The 26,391-nt window shown below is 46.2% G+C and overlaps 1 long non-coding RNA gene across 1 annotated transcript; it reads left to right on the forward strand.

The window, feature by feature from the left end:
- The first annotated feature begins 125 nt into the window (after nt 1–125).
- Nucleotides 126–22,390, forward strand: LOC133247417 (uncharacterized). Its single transcript, XR_009736379.1, has 2 exons — nt 126–441; nt 18,418–22,390. It is a non-coding gene; the product is annotated as an uncharacterized LOC133247417 (long non-coding RNA).
- The last annotated feature ends 4,001 nt before the right edge of the window (nt 22,391–26,391 follow it).

Genomic DNA, 26,391 nt, shown 5'->3' on the forward strand with positions numbered 1-26,391 from the left:
ATCCACCAGTTCTTGTCCCGTCACCCTCACCTCAGCCCACTTACACCCTGCCCAGCACCCTCTGTGTTTCATCCACATGACCATCTTCAGAGACCCGATCAGAAGAGAAGCTGATTCTCAGAGCTTGGGCAGAGAGAGGGAGGCATGCATTTGTGCACTCGTGCGTGGAATAGGAGTTGGAAGCAAGCTTGTGCTCATTTGAAAAGGATCAGGCATGAGTAAGGAACTTGGGGCAGGGAGACCTTTCTAATAACAACTCTGCCTTGTGAAGTAGTGAGTTCCCGGACTCTTGGAGGAGCCAATGAAGGCTGAGCAAACACTGGGGAAGCTATGGGAAGAGTTTGTGCACCAGGATGAGGGCCAGACGAGTGGACAAATGGGGCCACTGCAGCTCTGCAGCGTGAAGAAGCCGGCATGCAGCTTAATAACGCTTCTGCACAGGTGGGCAATTGGGAACCGCTGGGTGCTAGCAGAAGGGGAGACTGGCCAGCAGGAGGACGTACTGCTCCCCTCGTGACTGAACTCCTTCCAGGCCCTGGCTTCCTGTCCCATCACATCTGGGGAAGGCTAGCCAGTGTGGAAGCCCCAAAGGGAGCCCCAAAGGTGCTGCCATGGCACCACCCTCCCTGGGGGAGGGGGAGTCCTCCCTGCAGGGCAGGAAGGCAGAGGGGTAAGTATGTGCCAGCTGACCTGGGAAAGCTGGTGTCTCTGCCCTACAGGGAGAGACAGGAGCTGTGAGTGCCAGGGTCAGACTATGCAGGGGTCATTACCAGATCAGGGAGTGGTAATGAGTTGAAAGGGCTATGGGCAGTGCCCCATGACCTTGCTTGCAAAGGTCACCCAAACCTGTTTGACTCCCCACTCAGAACAGCCGCAGCTGAGCCAGCCTGGCTGCACAGTGCCTGCCTCCAGGATCTATGGCTCCAGCAATTGGTTGACCAGTAGGACCCTGATCAGGCTCTGGGCAGGGCCCCTCTCCACTCCCCCCCAACATACCATCATGCCCGGCTTCCTCCTACCCTGGAGCTACACCCCCTCATGCCCCTCCCAAGCCTCTGTCAGCCTCATGCTGATGTGTGAGGCACCAAGCTAGGCTCACATGGCTTCTCCCGACCAGTCATCTTGGCCATGTGGGCAAGTGGGCACCAACCCCATGTATGGAGGAGGCTAAGGGAAGCTCAAGGACCTTAAACTGACGCCACTTCCACTGCCCCCCTCCCCAGAGTACTGCCTCACCTTGGTGACATCACGGATCATGCCATCCTGGCTAAAACTCTGAGGACAGGAACTGTATCCAATTTATCCTTGTAGTCCTAATGCTTAATACGTGACTGGCATGGTGTAGACACTCTTAAAAATGTTTGGTGAATGAATTGTTTGCTCAAGGTCAAACAGCTAGGAAGTAGCTAAGCGATAATTCAAACTCAAATCTTCCTCCATCCCAACCCAGTCTCCCACACCCTTCATCCTCCTCCAGGAAGCCATCCCAGACTTACTCAGTCATGGCAGCTTTCCACTCCACTCCCCAGAATCTTGGGTGTTTGCCTCATCTTCTTTCTCCCTGTTCTCCCTGAAGGCAGGGTCCTGGGATAGCTTCTCAGCCTGGTTCTGATCCCCTAGCTATGCCCCCAGAACTCAAGAAGAGCTCTGTGAATACAGGATGTCCAGCCTGAGGATAGGGAGGGCTCAGGAGAGGAAGACATCTTCAAGCCTATGGGCCCAGCCACCTGCCTCATGACCCCTGCTCATCCAGCCACAATTCCTCCTGGTACTGGGCCTGCCGACTCCTCGTGAGAGTTGACCCGGGCCTTGGTATTCGCCCAGGGTGGGTCCAGGTGGGGCAGGTAATCCTCTGCTCATTTTGCTGCAATTCAATATCAGCCTCCAATTTGCACGCTCTGCTGCCGTCCTTCCCTCCTCCCTCTGGCCTCAGCTGGGGGAAGGGAGAACTCAGGGCTCTCTAGGGTGCTTCTGAGGGACCCTTGGGAGTCCTTCCAGCTGACCACAGCCCCGAGCTTACTCTGGTCTGAGCGTCAGTCTTGGGATGGAGGGACCACAGTCCCCACCAAGGGAGACACCTGATGTCCAGCAGCCCAGAGTAGATTCCGGGTCTACCTCGTAGGAATCCAAAGCCACTCAGGCTCTCCAAGCTTCCGGGTGAACAGTTGTATAAAAGTCCCTGCACATAGTGAGTGTTCAAAAATACTAGCCAAGGTCTCCCTAGGGGCTGAGGGTTGGTGGCTTTGGAGAGTCCTGTTCTCATCCAACCACCCATCTTGGGCGGCAACATGGGCCTGTCCTCCCTGGTTCTAGCTGACGAATATCTGTTTTCTTGGGATTTTAGAGCCCTTGAAGGAGTTCATTGTATTTATTTATTCATGCAACAAATAGTTATTGAGCACCAGTCATGTGCCAAGCACTGTTTTAGGCTTTGAGGTACGTCAGGGAAAAAAACAGATGGAGATCCTTGACCTGGCAGGACTGCCCAGGTAGGCAGTTAGTGAGACAGTGCCTCTCTGCCTATTCACCTCCACTTCAAACAACCTGAAAAGAGATGAAAAGAAGTTGTCAGAATTGGAAAATAACAGTGCTTACTCTCCCATATCACTACCACCCCTGTCTTACCACCATGGCTTGAATTTAAGTCATGTCAGATGAATGTAATAAAAAGTGTGTGTTGTTCCTTAAAAAGTTAAACACAGATTTACCGTATGAACCAAAATTCCACTCTCGGTTATGGACCCAAAGGAGCTGAAGTCAGATGTTCAAACACAAACTTGTACACACATGTTCATAGCAGTATGATCCACAATAGCCAAAAGGTGGGACCAACCCAAATGGTCATCAAGAAATGAATGGATAGACAAAATGCAGTATATCCATACAATAGAATATGATTCAGCCATAGCAAGGAGTGAAGTGCTCACACATGCTGCAACATGGATGAACCCCGTACATTGTACACTGAATGAAGGAAGACAGGCCCCAAAGGCCACAGATTACATCAGTCCATCTGTAAGAAATGTTGAGAGTAGGCAAATCCAGAGAGACAGAAAGTAGATGAGTGGTCCCAGGTTGTAGGGCTGGGGGAAAGAAGAATGGGGAGTGGCTGCTTAATGGGTGCAGGGTTTCCTTTTGGGGTCATGAAATGTTCTGGAACAAGAGTGGTGGTGGTTACACAACATCGTGAATTTACTAAACGCTGTTCAGTTGTACATTTGAGACAGTTGAATGGTGCATTTTGTGTTACGTTGTTTTGTGATTAAACAAACCGAAATGTATTCTGTGCAGGGCTTCCTATCCCATGCATTGCCTCTGCATTCCCCCAGGGCCTTTGCACATGCTGGTCCTTCTACCTGGGCTGCTCCCTTTCCTCTTCTTCTAGTTAACACAGCTGTATCCTTCAGATCTCAGCTTCACCATCACCTCCTTAGAGAGGACCAAACCCTGCTATTACATACTTGAGAGCTGTGTGCCACCCTGATGAAGCACTTGTCTTGGTCATAATCGTGCCATTTATCTGATGAATGTCTCCCTCACTAAACTGCTAGCTCCTGGAGAGAGGGGAGAACCTGTGTGTTTTGGGGCCTGGCTGTATCCCTAGGGCCTAGTTCAGTGCCTGGTACACTGTAGATGCTCAATAAATATTGACTGAGTGCACAAATGAATAAATATCCCTAAGTGAATTCTAGTAGAGTCACTATCCCCACCAACCCCATCTCAGATGGTTTCCCCAACACTGCCGCTGCCGAGCCTTCATAGCCACCATGACACCTCATCCTAATTGCCACTTGACAGGGTGGCAGGATGAGAAGGAGGAGTCGAACTCCCAGGCAGCCCAGGAGCTGAGACAGAGTCGGTCGACAAGGGTGAAGTTCAGATCAATTACCAGCATTGGGATGAGAGAGGTCGGGCGCCAAGTGGGACAAATGCCTGAGTTGGAAGCGTAAATGTGAGTCAAGTCAACACTGCACAGGATGGGCTTTCCAAAAAATGCATATTGAACAAATTCCTGAATGAATAATGTGCCAAACCCTTGCAAGGTAGGAGCCTGGCACATCATCACAGAATGATGAATTCTGGAGTATTAAAAAGAAGCCCCAAGGGGACTTGGTGGGTGCTGGAATGATGGCGTGAGGGAGGGAGGTATGCAGAGTGACTTGGGGTGTGTACTTGCGCCCTGCTGCCCTTTCCCAAGATGGGGAGAACCAATGAGAAGCAGGTGGGGAGAAATGAGATGGGATGTGATGTTTTGATGTTGAGGTGCTTCTGGGATGGTTAAGGGAAGGTTCTGGAAGAAGGACAGAGGCAGAGGCAGTAGGAGGACTGAAGGGGAGGTGAGGCAGGAGGGGAGGACAAAGGGGGTCTCCATGATTATGGGAAAAGTTGGGGGAAGATGCACAACTGGAGAGGGGGGACAAGGAAGGGGATGACAGGGACCTCCATGCCCAAAGAGGAGGGAAGAGCTGGGCCCGGAACCCCAGGCTGGTCCGAGTCAGTAGAGGGGAGTAAGGGGCAGTCTGTGTGATGTTGCTGCGTGAAGCTGGGATGGCAAGAAATCAAGGGGACTCCCATCTTGGGGCCTTTGCTTTCTTTGTGAAAGAGGGGGAAGGTCTGAATCAGGAGCCTGGGGGAGGTGGAGCAGGTTTGAAAGAGCTGCAGTGGAAAGAAGACAGAGGGCTGCTGGGGGCAGTGGACAGGGCCTCTCTGAGGCAAGAGGCCCTGGTCTCCATGGCGGCCCACTGTTTCCAGTAGGTGTGGCAGCCCAGGGCGGCAGCCAGCTCCACCAGCCCAGTGGGTGCCCAGTGGGTGCAACGGGCAGCTAGGGTAAGGCAGTCAAGAAGGAGCCATCAGAAGCACAGAGGGCCATAGGCAGCGAGTGGTCCATTCACTTCAAGCTTTGAGAAGTGCGAGTGTTTTAGGAAAGACAGGCTCCAGGGTGTGGCTGTGGTAGGGACTAATGGAAATGGGGAAGGCCTTTGGAACTGAACAGCTTCACGACCAGAACAGATATGGATGTCCTCACAGGAGAGAGAAGCTGGGCTTCCAGAGGTGGAAGGGTTAATGACAACGCTGAGAAAATAAGAAGGCTTGTCAGAGGATTCTGGGAAGGCTGGAGACCACATGGACCCATAGCTTGAATGGCAAGGCTGGACACAAGGTTTCCAGAACAATGCCCTCTAAGACCCGTGCTGCACAGAGGGCAGGGGCGGGGCAACACATGCCTCTCAGTAGGGGTCAGCTGCTTGGGGTGGGGGGGCAGCATTTCTGTGGACTCTAGCCCCTCATCTCTGGCCCCATAGACACTCTTCACTCAGGCCTTCAGCGTCTCTTGCGGAAATGCCCAGAGCAGATAAGAGATCTCCCCTCTGCCCCAGGGTGCTCTCTCTCTCCAGACCCATCAATTCCCCAGGAGAACTGCAGGATCAACCCCAAGCCCCTGGTGGCTCTGGCCTGCTCTCTCACGCCACAGCCACACTTGGGAGCACTTGCACTTCCTTGAACACCTCTTGCCTCTAGGCTGTGCGCAGGTGGCTTCTTCCTCCTGGGAGACCTTCTCCACCCTCCTGGCTGGCTTCTGGCCCCGGCCTACTCTTCCTCCAAGATGCCTTTCCCGATGACCCAAGACTGCCCCTCCTGGGCGTTCCTAGAGTACTCCAGACTTTGCTTATCACAGAGCTGTCACAACATGGTGTTGTCTCTGCTCTGGCCTGCCTTGCTTACCGTGGATGGTACAAGAGCTGGGTCTTGGGTCCCCAACACCTGGCCCAGCGCCTGGCCCAGTATGGAAGCTCACTAAACACATGTGGAATGAATAGGCTAGTTGGTTCCTTTCTTTTTTCTTTTATATTGGGGTATAGTTGATTCACAATGTCATCTTAGTTTCAGGTCTACAGCAAAATGGTTCAGTTATACATTTACTTGTATATATCCTTTTTCAGATTCTTTTCCCATTTAAATTGTATCATAATATTGGGTAGAGTTCCTTGTGCTATACAGTAGGTCCTTTTTGGTTATCCATTTTAAATATAGTAACATGTACATAGTATAAGTCACTCAGTCATGTCCAACTCTGCGATCCCATGGATTGTGTCTGGTCATAGCAAACACTGTCTTCCAGAAACACAAGAGAAGACCCTATACATGGAAAATCACTAGATAGTCAGTACCGAAATCAAATTGATTACATTCTTTGCAGCCAAAGATGAAGAAGCTCTATACAGTCAGCAAAAACAAGACCAGGAGCTGACTGTGGCTCAGATCATGAACTCCTTATTGCCAAATTCAGACTTAAATTGAAGGAAGTGGGGAAAACCACTAGACCATTCAGATATGACCTAAATCAAATCCCTTACAATTATACAGTGGAAGTGACAAATAGATTCAAAGGATTAGATCTGAGTGCCTAAAGAACTATGGACGGAGGTTCGTGACATTGTACAGGAGGCAGTGATCCAGACCATCCCCAAGAAAAAGAAATGCAAAAAGGCAAAATGGTTGTCTGAGGAGGCCATGCAAATATCTGAGAAAAGAAGAGAAGCGAAAGGCAAAGGAGAAAAGGAAAGATATACCCATCTAAATGCAGAGTTCCAAAGAATAGCAAGAAGAGATAAGAAAGCCTTCCTCAGTGATCACTGCAAAGAAATAGAGGAAAACAATAGAATGGGAAAGACTAGAGACCTCTTCAAGAAAATTAGAGATACCAAGGGAACATGTCATCCAAAGATGGGCTCAATAAAGGACAGATATGGTATGGACCTAACAGAAGCAAAAGATATTAAGAAGAGGTGGTAAGAATACACAGAAGAACTGTACAAAAAAGATCTTCATGACCCAGATAATCATGATGGTGTGATCACTGACCTAGAGCCAGACATCCTGGAATGTGAAGTCAAATGGGCCTTAGAAAGCATCACCACGAACAAAGCCAGTAGAGGTGATGGAATTCCAGTTGAGCTATTTCAAATCCTGAAAGATGATGCTGTGAAAGTGCTGCACTCAATATGCCAGCAAATTTGGAAAACTCAGCAGTGGCCACAGGACTGGAAAAGGTCAGTTTTCATTCCAATCCCAAAGAAAGGCAATGCCAAAAAATGCTCAAACTACAGCACAATTGCACTCATCTCACAGGCTAGCAAAGTAATGCTCAAAATTCTCGAGGCCAGGCTTCAACAGTATGTGAACCATGAACTTCCAGATGTTCAAGCTGGATTTAGAAAAGGCAGAGGAACCAGTGATCAAATTGCCAACATTCGCTGGATCATCGAAAAAGCAAGAGAGTTGCAGAAAAACATCTATTTCTGCTTTATTGAATATGCCAAAGCCTTTGACTGTGTGGATCACAACAAACTATGGAAAATTCTGAAAGAGATGGGAATACCAGACCACCTGATCTGCCTTCTGAGAAATCTGTATGCAGGTCAAGAAGCAACAGTTAGAACTGGACATGGAACAACAGACTGGTTCCAAATCGGGAAAGGAGTGCATCAAGGCTGTATATTGTCACCCTGGTTATTTAACTTATATGCAGAGTACATCATGAGAAATGCTGGACTGGATGAAGCACAAGCTGGAATCAAGATTGCCAGGAGAAATATCAATAACCTCGGATATACAAATGACACCACCCTTATGGCAGAAAGTGAAGAAGAACTAAAGAGTCTCTTGATGAAAGTGAAAGAGGAGAGTGAAAAAGTTGGCTTATCATGGCATCTGGTCCCATCCCTTCATGGCAAATAGATGGGGAAACAGTGGAAACAGTGTCAGACTTTATTTTTGGGAGTTCCAAAATCACTGCAGATGGTGACTGCAGCCATGAAATTAAAAGATACTTGCTCCTTGGAAGAAAAGCTATGACCAACCTAGAGAATATATTAAAAAGCAGAGATATCTCTTTATCAACAAAGGTCCATCTAGTCAAGGCTATGGTTTTTCCAGTGGTCATGTATGGATGTGAGAGTTGGACTATAAAGAAAGCTGAGCGCCAAAGAATTGATGCTTTTGAATTGTGGTGTTGGAGAAGACTCTTGAGAGTCCCTTGGACTGCAAGGAGATCCAACCAATCCATCCTAAAGGAAAGCAGTCCTGAATATACATTGGAAGGACTGATGCTGAAGCTGAAACTCCAATACTTTGGCCACCTGATGCAAAGAACTGATCATTGGAAAAGACCCTGATGCTGGGAAAGATTGAAGGCAGGAGGAGAAAGGGACAACAGAGGATGAGATGGTTGGATGGCATCACCAACTCAATGGACATGAGTTTGAGTAAACTCCGGGAGTTGATTATGGGCAGAGAGGCCTGGCGTGCTGCAGTCCCTGGGGTCGCAAAGAGTCAGACACGACTGAGCAACTGAAGTGAACTGAACTGACTGGACTGTGTGTGCCAGGCTCCTCTGTCCATGGGGTTCTCTAGGCAAGAACACTGGAGTGGGTAGCCATTCTCTTCTCCAGGGGAGCTTCCCGACCCAGGGATCAAACCAGGGTCTCTTGTGTTGCAGGCAGATTCTTTACCATCTGAGCCACCAAGTGAGCCCAGCATGTATATGTCAATCCCCAAATCCTTCCTACCTCTTCCCACCTCTGGTATTCGTAAGTTTGTTTTCTGTGAGTCAGTTTCTGTTTTATAAATAGGTTCATTTGCATCTTTTTTTTTTTTAATTCCAAGTAAGCGATATTGGGCTTCCCAGGTGGCACTAGTGATAAAGAATCTGCCTGCCAATGCAGGAGATAAAAGAGTCATGTGTTAGCCAGGACATGGAAGCAACCTAGATGTCCATCAGCAGATGAGATAAGAAAGTTGTGGTACATATACACAATGGAGTATTACTCAGCCATTAAAAAGAATACATTTGAATCAGTTCTAATGAGGTGGATGAAACTGGAGCCTATTATACAGAGTGAAGTAAGCCAGAAAGAAAAACACCAATACAGTATACTAACGCATATATATGGAATTTAGAAAGATGGTAACAATAACCCTGTATACGAGACAGCAAAAGAGACACTGATGTATAGAACATTTTGGACTCTGTGGGAGAGGGAGAGGGTGGGATGATTTGGGAGAATGGCACTGAAACATGTATAATATCATATATGAAATGAGTCGCCAGTCCAGGTTTGATGCACGATACTGGATGCTTGGGGCTGGTGCACTGGGACGACCCAGAGGAATGGTACAGGGAGGGAGGAGGGAGGAGGGTTCAGGATGGGGAAGACGTGTATACCTGTGGCGGATTCATGTTGATATATAGCAAAACCAATACAAAATTGTAAAGTTTAAAAAAAAAGTCCTAATTCTTAGAATACTTGTACGGTTTAAAAGACAATAAATAACTAATAAGAAAATTAAAAAAAAAAAAAAAGAGTCATGTGTTCGATCCATGTGTTGGGAATATCCCCTGGAGGAGGGCATGGAAATACACTCTAGTACTCTTGCCTGGAGAATCCCCATGGACAGACGAGCCTGGTGGGCTACAGTCCATGGGGTCGCACAGAGTCAGACATGACTGAAGCGACTTAGCACACATGCATGCATAAACTTTACCACATATTTGTCTTTGACTTACTTCACTCAGTATGACAATCTCTAGGTCCATCCATGTTGCTGCAAATGGCATTATTTCATTCTTTTCAACGGCTGAGTAATATTCCATTGTGCGTATGCACCACACCTTCTTTATCTGTTTGTCTGTTGATGGACATTTAGATTGTTTCCTTGTTTTGCCTATTGTAAATAGTGCTGCTATGAACACAGGAGTGTATGTATCTTTTTGAATTAGGTTTTCCTCCAGGTAAATTCCCAGGAGTGGAATTTCTGGATCGTTTGGTAGTACTCCAAAAAAACTTTTTAAAAAATGAGGGAAAAAAAAGTGTGGAAGCTCAATAAACTCGTGTTGAATGAATGGGCTATCGGTTGGATTGAGCTGGGCTAGAATGCTGCTAGTCTTATCATTCCAGAGGAACAGTGTGTCATGTTATTTTTTCAGTGACCTTTCTAGGTAGTTTTTCTGGAGGAGAAGGACAAATTCAGGAATGGATCAGAATGATCTGAAAACCTTTTCACAATACCATTGCCAACCTTCCTGGAAGTCATATTGTCCGGATTATGTAGGGGTGAGAATAGGGAGAGGGCAGCACATTCACTCTGAGAAAGCTCCCGGGTGCTGTTGACCTGCCACATCTCCCAGCCCCGCAGAGACCACTGTTGAAGGCTGAGTTCCAGGCCATATTTTGGGTGGTAACCATCCATGGGATTCAAACCAAGGTGCACTAGACTCTAAAACCACTGCCCTTGATCTCCACACCATGCTGTGCTAACCATGACCCCACCTTCACGATCTGAGACACCACCAACCACCCTCTCAGGCGTTCAGCGCCATCACCCTCCCCCACAGTCCCTCACCCCACAGCCATACCTCGGCCAGACCCTCCGCACGGCTTGTTCCCAAGGAACCAACTCCTGCTAAAGCCCAGCCCCCTCTCTCAGCAGCCGTCTGGCTGTGCTACCAGGACCATACCTTTTCATCCGCTACCCTAGGGCAGGCTGTGCCTGGGGTGCATCTTCTTGGGATTCATCTTTGCCCTAGAGATTAGTGTCCTTGATCATTTTGATCATAGCCACACTCTGGCTGGCCTCAGGGCCTTTTCTGGGGATTCCCAACTCCAAGATCCATGGAGCATGTATGTAAGTTTCTGACAGAAGGTCCATTACTTTCATCAGATTCTCATGGGATGTTTCCAGTTTTTGAGTATGTGCCTGCTCACCCCTTGGGGAACTGTTCGTCTGTCAAAATGCAATTCAGACATAACTGACTCTGGATACTCTCCCACTCCCATCAGAGCATTTCCCAAGCTCCGTATCTTTCCTGGGCTGAGTTTTCCATCGTCTGCCTTCTCCACAACAGTGTCAGCTCCCTGATGGCCAGGGTCACAATTGTTCACCCTTATTTCCCAGAGCTGCACCAGTCCAAAGCACATGCTCAAATGGTTTCCTGTAATCAGACGATCTATCAGGCTGTATCAGAAATTACTCCTCTTTCAAGAAGCCTACCCAGATGGACTGGCAGATGAGCACTTCTTTATCCCAGGGTGACATCTTAGGCCTTACTACTCAATTCCCTCTATACTTCAAGGTACAAAGGCTTAGCACCTTGTCTTAAAGACAGTAAAATGGGACATATGATGAATTAAAGGATTGTTCTACATAGGCCATCTAGTTATCTGCCCCAGGCATGTCCAAATATCCAACCAAGGCTTCTGAATGTCTTCATACCAGGTTCCAAGCTCTCAGCACATCACCTCCACCCCCTACCTAGTTGCCTTCCTCTCCTTTCCCCAACTCATCACTCTGGAGAATTTCTAGTTCCTTCATCCCTCTAGAGGTGACCCCTTGGGGACTCCGCACACTCTCATATTACCCAGAATACAAGATGGTGTGGAGACCATCTGTGCATGGAGACTGTCCAATCTGCCATGCAACGCCCCTCCCCAGCATACCTCATTCCATGTTACTCTGCCCTTTCCTCCATCACATCCGTGCATGAGTCCCCTTCGCCAAGGATCTCTCTGACCAAATTCTTTCCTCGCCCCTCTGCTCACAGCTGTAGATTGATTCTTATTTGTTCCAGGTGTGGTTCTGCCCCCCAACCACAAGCACAATTCCTTTCCTCCAGTGGACTTCATCCCATCCTTGGTCATGGACAGAAATGGGGAGAGAGCTGGAAAATAGAGAGCTCTTGGGGATGCATTGAGGGTAGGGAAGCCCCAGAGCCTGAGCTCTGAGTGGCCAGGTCTGGAGGAGGTGGCTGACACTGAAGGAGGCCACAATTCATGTTCCTAAGACAACACTGGGGTTCTCTCCCCCCGGGTCAGGGGCTGCCAGGAGTTGCAGAGGGCAGTTTTAGTTTTCACAGTACTCCAGGAATACAAGTTCCATCAACAGTTTCCAAATAGATGCCCTCTCCCAGAGCAACATGAGATAGCCGTGGGCCTGGGAGGACTTGTCCAGCACAGGGCTGGGCAGGGGTCTGCTGGAGTAAAGGGCACAGGGGTGGGGGGCACAGTCAAGGTTGGGGGCTGAGGGCAGGCTGAGAAGGAGGCCTCCTCAGGGGACTGGTCCACCCTCCACAGCTCTGCAGTCATTCCAGGGGGAAGCTGGCCTATGCCCAGACCCTGGGCTTATCAGAGCTAGAAGGGAAGTTAGGGACCGCCTATCTTGTCAGTGGTTCCTGGACCCAGGGTCACATGAAGGCTGGGATGTGGGTTTCTCAAGTAATTTGCTCTAATTCAATGGGTGCGTCAGGTTCTGAATATTTCCCTGACCTGAGACTGCGATCAAGTAACTCAGCCATAAAGAGCTTCTGCTTATTTCTGGAATTCTACCAAGCCTGGTTGGCACACTTGCTATCGGCGGTAGATCTGAGTCTGCTCCATAGATCTTCTGTTAACAAGAAATGGGGAAACAAATTAATCATTACTTACATGTGGTCTACTCGGTCAGCCACATTTGCCAAAGCATGTTCTGCATGGCAGTGGTGGGTGTGGGGATAGATAACAGAAGGTGAGGTTGGTGGGTAAAGGCGGGGAACTGCCTTTCAACCCTGCAGAGGATCCAACTGAGGTTCAGAAAGGAAAAGGCTTTGCAAGGTTGCACAGCAAGCTGTGAATGGATATCAAATCTGAACACATGTCCGCAACTCCTTGACCAGGCCACCTACCCTTCTCACCTTTGGATGGACTGCAGAGACCCCCGCACATGAGATTTACTCTCTCTTCCTCAGGAGGACCAGTCTTTCAAACAAACTTCTTGCTTTCTCTTTTCAGATCTTTTTTTTTCCCCTCAAAATTTTATTCTTTTGTAATATCTTTAATACCTTTTTAGAATATCTTTAATATTTTCATTCATTTATTTGTTTTTTCGGTTGTGCTGGGTCTTCGCTGCTGCGTGGGCTACTCTTTGTTGTGGGGTACCGGCTTCTCATGTTGTGAGCACAGGCTCTAGGCATGCAGGCTCAGTATTTACTGTCACATGGGCTTAGTTGCCCCTCGACATGTGGATCTTCCTGGACCAGAGGTTGAACCCATATCCCCTGCACTGACAGGCAGACTCTTATCCACTGCACCACCAAGGAAGCCCCATCTCTTCAGATCTTTGACCAATCTGTTTGTTCAAGTGGAAGTGCCAAGAGAGTCCACACTTGATGATTCCTTCTATACAAAGTACGAAATCAGACAAAACTGATCTCTGCTGTCACCAGCCAGGACCTTAGTTATCCTTGAGGGAGGTGGTGACTGGGAGGAGAACAGGAGTTCTGGGGTGCTGGTCACATTCTGTCTTTTGATCTAGATTCTGGTTACATGGGTGCATTCAGTCAGTGAAAATGCATCAGGCTGTACACTTATGCCTTGCATCTTAATACATGCTGGTAATATATCAATTATGAAATTTAAAAGGTATGAGATCAGAAGTATTTGTCATTGACTGATGAAAGAAAGCACACTGGGGCTGTTTCTAAGCACTTTTAAATATTGTGCTTAGAAACAAAGCTACACGCCCTCAGCAGTCAACAGCACTGGGGAGACTCTCCCTGCTCCCACGGCTCAACCAGGTGGCTCAAGGCCCCAGCAGGGGCAGGTGGAAAAGTTTCTGCACCTTGTGACAATCAAGCTTCATCAGGACCAAGAACCTCTAGCCCAGTTCCTGCTGGGGCTTCAGGGATTAGTGCGCGAGTCCTCAGTAAGGACACAGAGGAGAACATCTAGCTTGGTGACACAGAGGGAGAAGGAAGGGAAGGAAGGCCAGGGATGGCAGACGTTCAATGCCCTCTGGAGGAAAGGCCAACTGGAACCCAGAGCTTGGTGGGACTCTGGGCTGTGGGTTGACTCAGGTGGACACACTGACATCTTTCAGACAGTCTCTGATGGGCCCAGTTCTTGGGAGAAGGATGCATCTGAGCGTATGTGTGTGTGTTGGTGCAACGTGTGCCTGTGAACACACCTTTGCTACAGCTGTTCCATCTGCCTGGAACACCTTTCCCACCCTTCCTGAAATCCTTTAGTCCATGTCTCTACCTGACAGAATCCTAGGCAGTATTCCAGGCTCAGTTCAAAGGTCTAAGGTGGCTTGATGCCTCCCAGGCAGAATGACTCCTGCCCGGCTGTTCCGGGCCTACTCTGTGACCCAGCACTGGCCCCCTGACTCAGAGGAGTCACATGTGTGCCGTCTTCACGCCTTGACTGAGGGCAGGGGCTCAACCCCAGATCTCCGCTGGACTGTCTAAGGTTCAAATGAGCGTTTGTAGCTGTGGGAACATATATTAGAATTGATTAGGGCTAATCCCTCTAAACAAAGAAAATCATTAACAGATTAATTAAGAGAGCTGTTTGGAGTGCTAATTCAAAGGCTAATGATCTTTTAGTTTAAGCAAGGCCTGATGCTTTGATAAGGCCTGTCATTGTACTACAGTATTGATTGAGATTGGGCCTGGCTGTGAAATGCCTAAGTGTGCAATTCACACATAATTCCTCCACTAATTCAGGCACATTTTTCTCCTGTTGATAAGCCTTATAATGACTATAATGAATTAAGGAAACCTCAAGTGAAACAACACATGACTATACTTGTCAATAGAGGTGTAACTATGAATTTAATGAATGCATTTCCTAAGCCATTCTTTGGTAAGGATGTTTGCCCAGGTTCTGATCACAATATGAACTATATGAGTGACTCAATAGCATTCATTCATTTATGTGCTTATTCATTCGTTCATTTGGCATGTACTCAGCCCTGCCACAGTCGTAAGCTCCATGCTGGGGGCTGTGAGGAATACTTTCAGACACAAGCCCTGCCTTTGATGAGCTCTTCTTCCAGTGAGTTAGTGAGATTAGAGAGATCTCATGAGGTCCCAGAAACCTCATGAGAGAACAAGGTGCTGTAAGACAAGCACTGAGGAACTGTTCAGAGGTAGGCAGGTCTTGGATGGAGAGTCTGGGAAAAGCTCCCTGAATGAAGTGGCTTTGGGGTTGGAATGAATTGAATATGTAAGATTTTGCTACGTGCTGGGCACTGTCACTCAGTCGTGTCCGACTCTTTGCGAACCTGTGGACTGTAGCCCACCAGGTTCCTCTATCCATGGAATTTCCAGGCAAGAATACTGAAGTGGATTGCTATGCCCTCTTCCAGGGGATCTTCCCAACCCAAGGATCGAACTTGTGTCCCCTGCGACTCCTGCATTGCAGGCAGATTCTTTATCACTGAGCCACAGGGAAAGGCCCAAGACGACTGAATATCTACATGCAAAAGAATGAATTTGGAACCCTATACTAAGATTAAGTAAACATGATCGAAGACCTAAAAGTAAGAGGTAAACTATAAAGCCATCAGAGTAAAACATAGAGATAAGCCTCTTTGACCTTGGATTAGATGATGGTTTCTTAGATGTGACATATAAAGCACAAGCAACCAAAAAATAATAATAAATTAGATGTCATCAAAATTAAAAACTTTTATGCTTCGGAAGACATTATCAAGAAACCAAAAAAAACAATTGATATGATGGGAGACAATATTTGCAAATCATGTATCTGATAAACATCTAGTATCCAGCGTATATAAAGAGTACTTGGAACTCAACAATAAAAAGACAATCCAATTTAAAAATGGGAAAAGGATTTGAATAGATGTTTTCCTAAAAATATGGAGAAAGAGAGAGAGAGAAGAGGTACTTCTCTATAAACATACAGAGAATTGGCAAAAGCATTTGAAAAGGTGCTCAACATTAGGAAAATGCCAATTAAACAACAATAGGATGCTACTTCACACCCACTGGGATGACTATAATGAAAAACACAGACAACAACAAGTGTTGAGGGTGATGTGAAGAAACTGAAATCCTCATATGTAGCCAGTGGGAAGGTAAATTGTTGCAGTTGCTGTAGAAAGCAGTGTGGTGGTTCTCAAAAAAATTAAATATGGAATTACCATATGATCCAACAATCTCACTCTATATCCAAAAGAATTTAAAACAATGACTCAAACAGGAATCATGCACCAGCATTCATAGCAGCCTTATTCACAATAGCCAATAGCTGGAAACAATCAGAGTGTCCATCGACAGAGAGTTGATAAACACAGTGTGGTCTATCCATACAGTGAAATATTATTCAGACTTAAAAAGAGAGGAAATCCGGACACATGCTACAACACGGATGAAACTCGAAGTCAGGATACTAAGTGAAATAAGGCAATTGCAAAAGGACACCCGTTGTATGATTCTATATGTGGAATCAGTATATGAAATATCCTTGTATATATTTCAGTGTATGAAATATCCTGACTAGGCAAATCCACAGAGATAGTAAGTAGATTATGGTTACCAGGGGCTAGGGAGCAGGAGAATGAGGAGTGACTGCTAATGGGTATGTAATTTCTTTTGGGGCTGATGAAATTGTTCAGGAATTAGATGGTGATGATGGTGGCAGGGCTTTCCTAGTGGCTTAGATGGTAAAGAATCTGCTTGCACTGTAGGAGACCTGAGTTTGATCCCTGGGTTGGGAAGATCCCCTGGAGGAGGGCATGGCAATCCACTCCAGTATTCTTGCCTGGAGAATTCAATAGACAGAGGAGCCTGGCAGGCTACAATCCATAGCGTCGCTCAGAGTCAGGCACGACTGAGGTGACTTAACACGCAGCTCGATGGTGGTACAGCCTTGTAAATATACTAAAACCCACTGGATTGTACACTTTTTTGAAGGATGAATTTTGTGTTATATGAATTGCATGTCGATTTAAAAAGTAGTTTATGCTTATCATAGTAAGTGTAGAAACAAGTATTTTTAAAAAAGAAGAAAAAGCATTCCCCAGACTCTTTTATCTGGAGGCTGTCTCATAGGCTGGGGGACCCATCAGCAAAAAAGATGGGAAAGGGTAGGGTGAGTGTAGCCAGTGTCCAGGGTGACTGGCACAGACCTGCAAAGTGCGTGAATGCCAGGTTCGACCAGATGTAGGACAAGGAGGAGCCATGAAGAGTTCTGGGGAGACCAGACTGGCAATTAGGAGACTGGGTACGAAGCTGCTGCTGCTGCTGCTGCTAAGTCACTTCAGTAGTGTCTGACTCTGTGTGACCCCATAGACGGCAGCCCACCAGGCTCCCCCTTCCCTGGGATTCTCCAGGCAAGAACACTGGAGTGGGTTGCCATTTCCTTCTCCAGCAGTCTCCATTAATGGTCACCTACCAAATACTGAAGATGCATTCATTTCATTTACAGTAAACTTGCACGTGTCCACAAGGCGTCTGCACAGTAAGTAGCGAATGAGGATCGCAGTATTACTGACAACGGAAAGGAAATGGAAGCCACACACATGTCCAGCAGTAGTGTCTGTGCATTTGTGGGAGAGAATGTTACGTGGAAGATGTTCAAGATACTTTAAGTGAAAGAAAAAAAAGCTTTCATGATAAGAACTTGATTGTGTTTTTAAAAAAGTTATTCATAACCCTCCTCTTTACATATGAGTGGAGATAAGCTAAAATGTTAATGGTAGTTATCTGCTTGGTGGCTTTCTTAGTCTTGTGTTTTCTGTTTAAAACATATTTTTCTATGATAAACATGTATTACTTATTTAAAAGAATAAGAATAAACATTAATTGTCATTAAATGGTAGAGAGAAAAATTCTATTTTGCCAATTTTCTGATTATTCATGGGAGAATTCAGGGAATGCAGGGGCAGCAGAAGGTAACATCAATGGGTTAACTAATGATTCGAAAGCGATTTACCTTTTACTTTCAACAAGAGGGCAGAGTGAGGGGCAGGGGTGGGAGACAAAGGCATCGAATGTGATTCTCAGTGTTCACCAGTTGAAGGAGCTAGGCGGTTCCACATTGCCAGTGGACAGAAGGTCTAACCCTTCAGCCATTAGAAAGAACAACAGTTCATGTTTTCATTCCTTCATTCATTCATTCACTTTTTGGGTGAGCACCTGCGGTCCAGAGGGCAGTTCTAGAATTCACCTGAGACACAATCCTTGGCCTCTCAAAGCTAGGAGCTGATTTATTCAATATAATAAGTCTATCTGCTCATATTGAAATTGCCTGCCTGGTAGAGTTAAACATTTATTTACATATTTATTTTGGCTGCACTGGGTCTTGATTGTGCCCTGTGGGCTTTCTCCAGTTGAGGTGCACAGGCTTAGTTGCCCCAAGACATGTGTGATATTAGTTCTCTGACCAAAGATCAAACTCACGTTCCCTGCATTGGAAGGCAGATTCTCAACCGCTGGACCACCAGGGAAGTCCCCAGAGTGAATAAACATGTATAGAAAGCTTTCTACGTGTCAGGTGCTAAGTGCTCCACGTAGATAATCCCACTGACACCTCTCCCCCACAAGATATTTACTAGCGTTGTTACTCCCTTTTATAGATCATGAAAGTGAGCCCTCAGCAGTTAACAAGCTGCCCGTTGGAAGTGGTGGACCTTCTACTTCAGGAGAAAAGTCACCCCAGCTCACAGAGTTAACCTGCCTTACTCGAAAGCACACATAACAGCAGTGCTGGTCAGCACAGCCGTGAGGCGAATGGTCACCTTGAGGGTGCTGAGTGAGCGTCTGCTCTGGGCCAGACACTGCGCTGGGGATGCCACGGGGACTCAGGCAGGACTTGCCTTCAAAGAATGTCCAGAACTGAAGCAGAAGCACGGACAAATCTGGTCCCTACGCTACAGAAGAGGAAACTAAACCTCTGAGACGGTGAGAGGCATTTCTGAGTTTCGCACACAACAAGGCATGCATTGATAGAAGCAGGTCCACTCTCTCGCTTCTCTTCACATTCCAGTCTGTGACTCTGCATAGATTCGTGAATTAGTGCAGTATTCATACAAGTTGAACAAAGCGGTGGAGGAATCTTTTTTAAGACTAATTCTTAAAACTCTTATTTGTATGTTCATAGGTCAGGCATACTGTGGAGGGAGCATGATACCATCTCTTTACATTGTTCTACCCTGAAGCAATTCTAAAAATGTGGCCCAAAGACAAGAATTCTCTGGTGGGCTGGTGGTTAGACTCCGAGCTTTCACTGCCGAGGGTCTGGGTTCAATGCCTGCTCAGGGAATTAAGATCCCACAAAACTTAGACGTCGTTTGCCCCTCTCATGTTAATTCTCTTGTGAGTGTACAGTGTTTCTCAGAGGCTGCTTGGTGTGGATGTCATCACCGTTCTGACAGCTAAGAGAACATGTGCTAGTGTGTGGTGTTTTAAAAGTTATCAGTTTAATTTCCAACATGACAACCGTCAATAGCTTCCCTTTACGTACACAAGAGCTCTTGGAACCCTCAATAACTTTTAAGAGTGTAAAGGAGTTCTGACATAAAAATGCTTAAGAACTGGTATTTTACAGATTGAGATAGTGCTTTAAGAAGTTTTCAAGATATAAGGGATAGCAGTTTATATCATGAAATGAAAACATTTGTTATTTTTTTTGTGACAGTGGTAATGTATCATATGCCATCCCATTATTTTGCTTGCACATGATACATAAAATTTGTGCTTTCATTCTGAATCCAAGTAATGCTTTGAGAATAATTTCCAGCCTTATGACGTTTCTCCAGATTGAAGTTAATAAAAAGCTAACAACCACAGCGACTCAAGGAATACTGTCTAATTTGGCGTGACTGTCAAATTGATAGTATTCTATGTTTCAGATGTACAAGACAATGAAACACAATTTTTAAAGTTTATACTACGTTTATAGTTATGAAAGTCTCTATTATAACCATGTAATTGGTGATTTTCCTGTGACAAATGCAAGATAAGCAAATTTTACTGAATGAACGTGTACTCATTTATGAATAATGTATAATTAGGTATACATTTATTACTCAACCAAGCATTGCCAGCCCGTCACTAGTACACTCAGACAAGCACAATAAAAAATTTAGCCTTTTGATATTTTGTCAAGTTTTAGCCAAGTAATAACCATAGCTTTACACATTTACAAACTATAGCAACTATGGAAGTATATTCTCAAGGTAGGTAAACAATGTATTTTATTTGCGGCTTATGAGTGCATGCTCAGTCATGTCCAACTCTTTATGACCCCAAGAACTGCAGCCCCCCAAGCTCCTCTGTCCATGGAAATTTCCAGGCAAGAATACTGGAGTGGGGTGCATTTCCTTCTCCAGGGAATCTTCTCAAGCCAAGGACTGAACCCACATCTCCCGTGTGTCCTGCATTGGCAGGCGGACTCTTTACCACTGAGCCAGATTTGGCAATTAGCTTAACCCATAACTTTTCAATATTTAGACAAGTGGTATGAGAACCTTGCCCGGGTCCTGTACAAGTTAAGGACGGGCCTGGTGTTGTGAACTGCGTCATCATTTCTCACAGAAGAGGGCGAGAATTTCTAGAATGTTCAGATCCCATGTCAGCCACTTTCCACTCAACCTGGCAGTTTAGTTACCAGAGAAATGTGGAAGATGTGGAATCCACACCTTAGCTTGAATCATGGTGCTCGCTGCCTTTTCCATGGCCCTGAATTGCCTGAGTCTTGTGAAAAGTCACCATCCTTCACAGGGAGTGTCTTGGAGCTTGCAGTGCAAACAGACATTTTACATACACAGAGACCAGGACAGGGAGACCCCAGGGAGACCTCCTCCTGTCCCCTAGCACCCTCACGTGGGCTGCAAGGATGAGCCTGAAGTCCTGGATGACAGTGAAGGGCAGAGCATCTCCTTGGGCAAGATGGTCCTCACGGGAGACTGGGTCTCAAAGCTCCAGGCCTGAGGTTCCCTGTGGCTCGGCAAGTGTGGCTACCCCAGCTCAGCTCACCTGGACACAGTTTCTCAACACGGCTTGTCCATCAGTCCAGGAAATCTGGGTCAGAAGGCCTTGCCCAGACCTCAGTTCTTTTTCTACGCATCTCCACAGAGGTTGCTCAGGAAAAGAGCCGGGTGGGGAGCTGGGGGTGAGGCGGGGGTGGCAGCCAATGGGAAGCCAGCTCAGTGTCTGCAGCTTGGCCAAGGAAGCCCCATCCGCTTCACCTCACCTGTGTGCTCCAGCTTGACCTCTCTGTCTGTTTCATTCTTTTGCCTCCCAGTATGGAAGGAAGGGTCTTCCCAGGTGGCGCTAGTGGTAAAGAACACACCTGCTAATGCAGGAGGCATAGCAGACACATATTTGATCCCTGGGTCGGGAAGATTCCCTGGAGGAGGGCATGGCAACCCACTTCGGTATTCTTGCCTGGACAATCCCGTGGACAGAGGAGCCTGGTGGGCTACAGTCCGTGGGGATCACAAAGAATCGGACATGACTGAAGCGACTTAGCATGTGTGGAAGGAAGGATGGGAAAGAGGAGAAAGAGTGACCTTGTCAATCTCTGATGTCCCCTCTGTCCACCCAGGGGTATGAGGACACAGTCAGTTGAGGGTTACCAGGGCAGGGAGCGCCATGACCTTGGGTCTTCTTCTTCCTTCTCCTCCTCATCACTGATTACCACTGATGAGCAGCCACATTAGCTGCTGCCCTGGGTTCAAAAGGTGATGCCATTTCCCTACCCTCCAGGCATCTCCGGGCCAGGAGACTGGAAGGACAGATGTGTCAGTCTCTACCCAGGGCAAAAATAAAAAAGATCTGGGAGCTAATTGGACCAGATAGAAGGGCTGGGCTGGGAGGGTGACGATAAAGGCAGAGTGGAGGTGGTGAGGCAGACTGCTTGCCCTGCACACCAGCCCTTAAAGAGTCCTGAGTGATAGAGCCCCAAGGACGTGGCAGGGCGAGGCTGGAGGCTGAGGCCATGCCCTGTTGCTAATTCAGCTCTCATGAACACTTGCTACCTGGCAGACCTCATTCCATGCGAAAGTGGTTCTTTTCCTCACAACACCTACTATGTTTTCAACCAAAGTGCATTTATTGAGTACCTACTGTATACCTGATTCAGAGCTGGCCACTAGGGTCTAAAAGATAAATGCAGTTCTAAGGAGCTTACAATAGAGCATCACAGTCACAGCACAGAGATAAATGTTAATGAACATAGTGATTGAGGACTCAAGTTTTCTTATTTATAAAATGAGGGGGCTTGACTGTCTATTTATTACTTGCATTCTACCTGCTTCCATAAGATTTTGAGATAGCTTCCAATTAAACACACTTTATAGTAATTTTGTTAAACCAGAATTAGAAAATTAAAAAGCAAGTGGAAGGAGAGAAACCAGTTGAAGGGGAGAGGGGAAAAAGAGAGCTAAGATGAAGTCAAACTGAGTTAAGAAGTCAGACGTCAATTATCCTAGTTATGTTGTTGCTGTAACTATGGCTCTGAGCTTCCCGGTAGCCAGGCAAAAAGAGAAAGAGAAATGGTCATGTACGTACCATTGTCTGGTAAAATAAAACATAAAAGGTCTTTAAGCAATATAATTTTTTTTCCTGGTAGTAAATACTAAAGATAAGTTACTATGTGGGTCCTTCCTTCTGGTAACATAGATTAGGAGAGTAGACAGTGCCTTTAATGGTAGCTTTTCCCGGACACAAATAATGCTGTTATTTTTCATGTGGTCATTTCTTTGCCAAGCATTAACAGATGCCAAAAGTGTAACACTTAAATGGAACTGGGCTGAAGGCATTTCTGCATGGGCAGCTAAGCTAATGCGGTTCAGATGTATAGTTTTCTGGTGACATGAACTGATAGTACGATAGAATATGTAGAGGAACAGTTATAGAGTAGTTTGTATCCCTTCTTGATCACAGCTTGAATATTGACCAGTTTTCATTTTTGTTGTGCCGAGGAGTGAAAAAGTGATGTCTAAATTCTAGTTTTATTTTGTATTTCTTCAATTATGAGTGATATCAAGCATGCTTCCACATGTTTACTGGCTTCATTTATATTAAGTAAATATAGCCATATGTTTCTTGATATTTCCTTTTCTGTAAACTCCCTGTCTATAGTCTTTGACTATTCTAAAAATTTATTTATTTTGGCTGTGCTATGTCTTCCTTGCTGCTTGGGCTCGTCTCTAGCTGTGGTGAGCAGGGCCTGCTCTCTGGTTGCGTGCGCCTGCTTCTTATCAAGGTGGCTTTTCTTGTGGAGCACAGGCTCTAGGGCATGCGGGCTTCAGCAGTTGCTGCATGTGGGCTCAGTAGTTGTGGCCCCTGGGCTCTAGAGCACAGGCTCAATAGCTGTGGTGCACGGGCTAAGCTGCTCTGTGGTATGTGGGATCGGTCTTCCCCAATCCGGGATCAAACCCGTATCTCCTGCATTGGCAGGCAGATTCTTCACCACTAAGCCACTAGGGAAACCCTCTTTGACTATTTTAAAAAACTGTTTCCATGTCCTCATCTATAAATCAGATAATTATAGTACTTATCTGATAGGGCTACCTACTGTGAGATTTAAATAAAATAATCTATGTGCTTAAAATAATGTCTAGTACATAGTAAATAATCATTAAATATGAGTTTTTATGATGATTAGACTTTATGTGAGTTTCCTTGTAAATTAAGGAATAATCCCTTTATCGTATGCTTTTTCACAATATTGTGAAATGTTTTTATGGTAGTCTTCCATTTAGGAAGTTTTAAAAAATTGTTATGTAGTCAAACGTATCAACCTTTTCCTTTATGACTCTTGGGTTTTCCATCCTGATTAGAAAAGCCTTCCAGCTCCAAAATTATAAATCAGTTCACCTGTACTTTCTTATAGAACTTCTACAGTTTTATCACACTTAAATATGCTTTGTTGTTGTTCAGCTTCTAGATAGAGTCCAACTCTTTGCAACCTCATGGACTGCAGCATGTCAGGCTTCCCTGTTCTTCACTATCTCCTGGAGTTTGCTCAAATCCATGTCCACTGAGTCCGTGATGCTATCTAACAATCTCATCCTCGGCCATCCCGTTCTCCTTTTGCCTTCAATCTTTCCTATCATCAGAGTCTTTTACAACGAGTCAGCTCTTCAAATTAGAGGGTCAATATATTGGCGCTTCAGTTTCAGCATCAGTCCTCCCAGTGAATACACTTATCATGATTGAAATAGAATTTGCTTTGGCCCCATCTTTATTATCCCCCCCAAACAACAGTTTTGGTATCTCAACACCATTTATTGAATTTTCTTATTTCCCTGTCTATTTGAGCAAGAATTCTAGAAATTTTCACTAAAGTCCCAACCCTTTCCCTAATCTAAGACTCCTTTGGTCTTAACATGTTGGGATGGATGCCAATCTGCTGGAGGAGATAAGGCGTGAATGTAGAGGAGGGCACTGGACCAGGAGGTAGTCAGCCTGGGTTCTGAACTCTGGACCCTTAGCCTTGTGACTGATCTCTTGTTTTCTCAATTAAAAATCTTTTTATTGAAGTATTACCATATGATCCAACAGTCCCATTCCTGGGCATATATTGGAGAAAACCGTAATTAGAAAAGATACATAGACTCCAATGTTCATTGCAACTCTATTTACAATAGCCGAGATATGGAAGCAACCTAAATGTCCACTGATGGAGGAATGGATAACGATGGATAAAGAAGATGTGGTGTGTATATATATATATATACATATATATTACTCAGCCATTAAAAAAGAACAAAATAATGCCATTTGCAGCAACATGGGTGGACCTGCAGATCGTCATACTGAGTGAAATAAGTCAGATAGAGGAAGACAAATACCATGTGATATTGCTTTGAAGAGTGATCTTAACAAGTCATTCCTGCTTTCCGGGCCCCCATTTTTTCTCTCTGTAAGATGAAGAGACAAGATCTGATGATTTCTAAAATCCCATCCGGTTTTAATACTGTTCAAGTCTGGAGATTACAGAGTCTGCACAGGAGCAAGTGAGCCAAAACAGGAGATGGAGGCATCATGCTGTTTGTCAGTCTCAAACCAGCCCTGTCCCCTCACTGTCCACACTCCCCTCTCCTCTGCCCAAGGCCTGAGGGCGTGGGAACCAACTGCCTGCCACCCTGAGAGACACTGGCTCTGGTACAGAAAGGCAAGACCTCAGAGAAGCTGCTGACTGAGGGTTGGTGGACAGATGGCACAGGTCCCTGAGAAAGCCACCCTGGGTGAGCACCACTGGGGTGCCCACTCCAAGGTCCTAGACTTTCCCAAGAGAGGAAAGCCAGGAAAGGACTGGAAAACCCTACTCTGAAGGGTGGAAGTGACTATGTGTGTCCACAATGTGCACACGCATGCAAGCACGCACACACAAACACACACACACACATGCCTGCACACATGTCAACAATGTATACGCACAAAGGAGGGCAAAAGTTCACCTTGAGATGAGACAGATGTGGGTTCGAATCCCTGCTCCACTGCTTCATCTGTGTGACCTCAGATGCTTACTACTTCTAGAATCTCCTAGAGAATCAACTTTATTAGACTTTTGTGACAGCTCAGTGAGTTCTAACACAGCACCTGGGACGTGGTGGAAGACCAGGATATGCCATGTCAACTCCTGTTCCTTCCCTCACCTTCCTGGATGCTGGAGTCTTTGAACAGGCCACAGCACAGCACAACAGAAGGAGATCTGGGCTTTGGAGTCAGGCCAGCACCCAGCTTCGTGAGCTTACATCTCATGGCTCTGGACCCCCGGGGGCACACAGTAAGTGGTACTAATATTATCACTCAGTACTGCTCTGAGCTTACTGAGGGCAGCATCCAGGCATATCCTGAGAGGACAAGGTGCCCAGATTGGAGGAAAGAGAGATTGACTGGGAGCCCCAAGAAGGCTGAGCCTGGGGGTGCATATGTGAGTGCTAAATTGCTTCAGTTGTGTCCGACTCTGTGCGACCCTACAGACTTTAGCCCGCCAGGCTCATCTGTACATTAGATTCTCTAGACACGAATACTGGAGTGGGTTGCTGTGCCCTCTTCCAGGGGATCTTCCCAGCCTGGGGATCAGACCCACGTCTCTTATGTCTCCTGCCTTGGCAGGCTGGTTCTTTACCACTAGCACCACCTGGAAAGCCCCTGATTCCAGGGTCTATTTGCAGGATTTACTAGCAAATACAGCCTAAGACGTGACACAACAACAACCCTATGGCCCCGGTGGGCGTCTTAACCCTTATCCTCAAGTTCAGTTCAACCACTGCAGAGCCATTTTCTGGCCCCACATCCCTGTCATTCCAGCCAGCCCATAAACTGTCATCAGTAGGTTTTCCAGATAAAATTTAGGATGCACAGTGAATTTGAATTTCAGGTACACAATGAGTAATATTTTTGTATTATAAATATGTCATCCCCAAATAGACCCCTTTGACATAAATAAAAGTTTACTTTGAGCTAAAGGCACTTGAAAGACAGCAGATTTAAGAAGGGCATCCTAATCTCCTCTTTTCTTCCTGAAAACAGGAGATAACAGCTTCCATGTGTAAGATGCCTTCCCTGTACCAGGAAAAAAAGGAAACTCTTAT

This window comes from Bos javanicus, chromosome 5 (genome assembly GCF_032452875.1).
Source record: "Bos javanicus breed banteng chromosome 5, ARS-OSU_banteng_1.0, whole genome shotgun sequence".
Classification (NCBI taxonomy): domain Eukaryota; kingdom Metazoa; phylum Chordata; class Mammalia; order Artiodactyla; family Bovidae; genus Bos; species Bos javanicus.